The sequence below is a fragment of the Chanos chanos genome, chromosome 4, assembly GCF_902362185.1.
Source record: "Chanos chanos chromosome 4, fChaCha1.1, whole genome shotgun sequence".
Classification (NCBI taxonomy): Eukaryota; Metazoa; Chordata; class Actinopteri; order Gonorynchiformes; family Chanidae; genus Chanos; species Chanos chanos.
The window spans coordinates 32,082,732-32,088,461 of NC_044498.1; positions in this window are offsets into that span (position 1 = coordinate 32,082,732).

Consider the following 5,730-nt stretch of genomic DNA (forward strand, 5'->3'; position numbering starts at 1 on the left):
AACGTTTGATTGAATATATCATAACCATTACGGTTAATGTCTGTTGGAACATAGATGATGTTACCTATTACGGATGTTTATTCAGCATATTACGAATTTTATGAAAATGTTATGATGATTGAGTGTTTGTCACTAATTAAACTTCACTGTGTGAAAAGACGTGGGGACGCGGTACTTGCACACAGTCATTGTCAAACCATTACATATGGGCGGGTGGGACAGTAATGTACTCATGGAAAGGGAACTGGGACAGGCTTATCAGGAGGTACACACGCGCCTCATACGAATCTTATTTTTGATTCAGTAAACACATTCGACTCAGAACTCAAGGTTCGTTCTTTGAAAGGTCCTTTCAACTGACAACTTCAATGTTCTGAAGGAGAATACAAAAATCAGGTCAACCAGAGAGAACGAGAGAGAGGAGAGAGAGAGAGAGAGAGACGACAGAGAGAGAGAGAGGGAAGGGGAGGAAAGAATACATGAATCTGTCTTCTGATCAAAGCACACTCTAGTGAGTGTTCAGCATTTACAAGGCAGGAATGGATGTGAATTTACAGAGGAATGAACTGTAAAGGAGTTTATTTTAAATGTAATTATGCCATTTCCAGGGAGAGTTTTAGGTGGGCCAAAGAGCTCCTGAATCACTGAGGTTAGATTAAGTCGAATATTAGCAAAGACAAGGAAGAATGAATCACGTCCTTTGATCTCACACAGGTTCACCATACTGTTTCCTAACAGTATTAGTTCTATCAAATCTCTGCATTCCTGCTAAGATTAGACCTGGTTAATGAACAGAGCAAACAGGCTATATAGGACTAACATGGAGACATACTTACATTACACCTTAGGCCAGATTATTAGCATGTCAGGTGGTGAATGAATGAATGTTGCGATCTCTGAAATCTTTTCTATAACCTGAGCATTACATTGCAGTTAAGTCACTCCTATACATAAAGCCACTATTACACTGGGTCATTTGGATAAACATTCTTTCAAAGTGGTGTTAATAGTAAATTAAGGAATCTCTCTCAGCTCTCTTTCTTTCTAAACTCTTTCTTTAATAAGTGACCACAACGCTTGTGTGTATGTATGTGTGTGCGTGTGTGTGGTGTAGTGTAATGTAGTGTAGAGGTTTAAATGTAAAAGGTCAAATGCTTGTATCAGACAGAAAGAAGCAAGGGGTGGTGCTAAAGTGTATGTATATGGAGCCAAGTGTGTAAGCAGAGGGCCGGGAACAAGCCTTTCATGTACTTAACTCTAAGAAGTGCTTCTATTTAGTCCTGCATTCATCTAGAGAAATGTAGAGTGTTTCTAGTATGTCTTTTAACCAATCAAAGAAATTCTTGACGTGTTTCAGTACTTCACACTCTAATAATAGTTGCACTGGAAAGGTACCTTATGGTGACGATTACAGGCAGCGCTGTATCGTCGTAACCGAAACGATCAAGCCACTAAACAAACTCAGCTAGTCATGGGAATGGGCTGACGAAAGCAGCCGATTGGAACAGTCCACAGATGCAGAATAAAATGCCGATCCACCACCCAGCATACATCAAAAAAGCCTGGCTGAATGGCTGAAACCTGTTCTGGATAATCGGCATTCAGCGATGTGTGCCACTGACCTTCTAAAATTACTGTGAAATATGAATGCAGAGGCCCAATTTGGTAGTCATGCACATATATTGACAAACCCAAGCAACATTCTGCTTGGCAAAGATTGAAGGTATTATAAGAAGGTGACTATGAGGGGTGGAAAGTACCAAAACATAACAATAATGAAGCTGGTGAAAGTACACTTGGATTAAAATGAAAATCAATAAAAATGCAACTATGTTGAAAATTTGAATGTTAAATAGTCACTTGATTTGATAGATTCAAAGATTATTTGATTTAAAAAAAAAAGATACAGTTTGAGGAAATATGAGCCATGTTTTATTATTCATCATTTTCTGTTGTCATTTATCATTCATATCACAAAACTACCTTAATCATTTAAGGCAGTATCCTGGTGGAAGTAACAAAAATTGTTTTATAAGAATAAGAACGGTTGTAAAAATGCATGAGAAGAAAAACAGATTTTTGATCTCTTTAAAAGAGATTAGATTTTTTAAAAAATCATTTATCATTTAATTCGGTCATTTTTGTGACTTTTGCTTTATTTATCATTTTTGCTACTTCTGTCTCTTAAGATTAAATATCAGTCAAAAAGTTCTGCCTACTGAAGCTCCACGGGCTGACCCTTTGAAGTGAGAAAAATGGCTCAAATCAAATGATAAATGAATTATAAACCATGGCTCGTACTTTCTCAAATCTACATTTTGTATTTAAACCAAATAATCCTGACAGTTACAGATCAAATGACTATTTATCAAATTTTCAATTCACATGCATTTTATAAACTTTTATGTTTATTTTCACTCACCCCATTTTCATTTTTTGTTACTTCCACCCCTCTTGAAGATTTGAATATCGATTTTAGCTTTCACCGTACTTCTGTGTGATGCTTTAGTCAACGGAGCACCATTTTTTGTGTTCTGGGTTTTTTTTTTTTTTTTTTGGCTTTTAAATTATCAATTAACTCAAGCAAATCAATGACAGTTACCCACCCAGAACCGCAGTGAGAACAACTGTTTACACACATTTTGATTGTTCATTATCGAAGTGAGTGTGTGTGTGTGTGTGTGTGTGTGTAGGAGGTGGGGTTGGTCATGAGAGGTATCTTTGGTAATTTGGTTATTATTGTTTACCTATTCATGTGGAGATGAAAATGTACTTCATAACAACATTGATGAGTGTACTGGAAACAGGAAAAAATGTTTTATCAGGGAGGCACAGAAGTCAATCTGGGGAGGCACAGTCCCACTGCCCCCTGGCCCCCCCAATCCCATGACACTGGCACCACATCCCAAACATTACACTCAGATTCTTCACCCCCTACCCCCACCCTTTTGCACACAGGCAGAGAGAGAGAGAGAGACATTGCCTTTTTATGAAATTTTCATTTTCATCAAGAATAGATTACAGCTCAAAGCAGCTCTTAGCAAACTGGGTGACTACTGTCATTTTCCCTACAGTGTGCTGCATCTAAACCTCAGCAGTGGTTTATAACAGTAAACTTCTCATTTCAAACTTATTTCCATCAAAAGTAAATCAATCTCTGCCTAAAGTGTTTTTGACAGCAACTCTGATCTGCCTTTTTCTGGCAACGGGTGAGCTGAGTTTAATTTTTAAACAGAACAATCAGCAAATCTATGAATACAAATATCAAACAGAATGAAACATGGAAAGTATTAGAATGATATATTTTGGGTTTCCATGTGCTCTTTCTCAGCATTTTATGCATACATTGTGCATGGTTATTAATGCGTCCCAATTCAATTTGTGAATTTTTAAAGGGCAATCTCACTTTTAGTCTGTGAACTACATGAGAAAAATTTGATCAGTTAGTTCAGATGTACTGAAGAGGAAAGGCAAGGATAACTGGCGTGACCAGTAGGCAGATGCGACCGATTATCTTTCGGAGAAGATGTGTTCTCAGACTGAAGTGGATTGATACAGCAGTCGCACAGAAATATAAATCGTACCAAATTAAACCCAACTCCCCCAGAAATCTCTCTGAGAAGGACACGCTTTGTTGGACAAACCTTGGTGGAAGCTGGGCTAACCGATAGGTCCTCGGAGAAACTGAAGAAGATCATTAAACAGTTGTTAAAGACATTTTAAAAATTGGCTATTTCATCTCAAGCCTCTTTGGTTTAAGTTGTGAAGAACATAATGTCAGGCTTTGGGTTAATTAAATACCTGCCTGCTTGCTCTGGTCATCATGTTACTGCTACATGCTAATTGCATCACTGGTCTCCCTCATGGAGTCATAGAAGAGTTTGAACAATGTTTGATTTTTGCGCTTCTTAGCCCGTATTAAAAGGGCGCTTTATGTTGATTCTGGAGAAAACCTACACTGAGAATAGAGAAGCCCAGATGTTAGGCAGGCGGGAGGTTGATAGATGCTGCTGGGATGATATATGTATGTGGGTCGCGCGGGGCTGTAGGGCTAACCCATATGCTCTCACGATTACTGCTACCAGATTCAACCGTGTTCTCTTTTTCTTTCCATTTCCTATTCTTTTGGTTCTTCACCTCTAAATCTGTACATATTTGCAGCAAGAAATAGAATATTGTTCAGGTTTGATGACTACTGAGGCATTATTACTAAGCACTCTGTCATCTAAACGATCTCGTGATATTCGTTCATCGAAATGAGTTTGGCGATTTAGGAAATAAGACAACACTACCCTCTGCTGACAGACACATGTAGCACAGCAAGGAATAAAACAGGGTAATAGGCTTAGAATTTGTATCAGGGGTGTAAAAAGTAAAAGTAGAAGTACTCTAAGTAGAGTTAAACTGACAACCGTTTTTGTAAATTGTAAATGAGCGACTATTTTACTCTTACTTAAGTATGTTTCAGGAGGGACGTTTTAACTCAGAATGATTTTAAGAGTACTTCTACTTTTACTCCGTACACCCCAGTTTAGTATCATGGACCCTGATGTAACACCCTGTGGTTTGATTTTATCAGCTGTGAGGAATATGAGATCACCGTAAAATTTGTCAAACATTAGTAATGAAGTCAGTTGATTTCATTTGAAAAGCTTATTCAGCCCTCTAAATTCATAACGTTGCTTTTCACATGTCAGTGTTTGCATTTTATAGGCAAAATATGTCTTTGAGCAAAAACTAATGAGAAAATGGTGCCTTACTTCAGCACAATTCTGCAGTTATCATTACTCACAGAAACCATACATATACATCAATAACAGACAGAACAGCCAAGTTCAGCTGACAGAGGTGGGGAAACACTGCCCTCTGCTGTCTAATGAAAGAAATGAACTGGCCGCAAATTCTCTCAGATTGTTTATCATGCCTAACAAAGAGAAATTATCTGAGTGTTCTCCTGTCTCCCTCTAAAGAGGTGAGAGGATTACAGTGACACTCAGAGAATGCCAGATACATGACATTTGTAGGTTCTCTCTTCAGTCAGCAGGATTTGTGCAAGCCCAGAGCGGAGAAGGATCATAGCACAGTGGAGACAGCAGGTCCTGGGACTCCTTTAGGAGAAATAGAGTAGGGAGGCCCCACAGGAGTTGTGCCCAGAGCCCAAAATTGGCTTAATCTGTCCATAGCCAGGAGTTACCCTACTCAAACACACTGCTTCAGTTCTCTACACCCTGACAGGTCTGAAGTATTTCCAAAAGTTGCATAGCTACTGGGAATTCTCCATTAAGCATCCTTTTAAATCTTAGCCTAGGCTTAATTTATGAAAAAAGAATGTGCACTAGAAGTTTGTCCATATCTCTGTTCATTTACTGACGTCAGTAAGAGCCTCTAGCTCTGCTGTTTGACTCAATGTCCTGCGATCACATGAATGTCCATCGGTTTCCTCAATACACCACACATATTTCATAAAACCGCTGAACCCACTGTAGCTTAGCTTTATCAGAGGACATATGTACTGATATCTGAAGCACACAGTGACATTTCACAGTGAGAATGCAGTCCTTAGAACAGTCTTCTTAAAGGAACAATGTTTACAACAACTATCCTGGGGAAGAAGAAAAAAAAAAAAAAAAAAACAGCTTTCATGTTTTACTCAATGGCTGAATCTTTTTAGCTTCACAAAAATAATTTTACACTTTTTGCAGCTATGAGGGATTTGAGTGTAAAGAATTT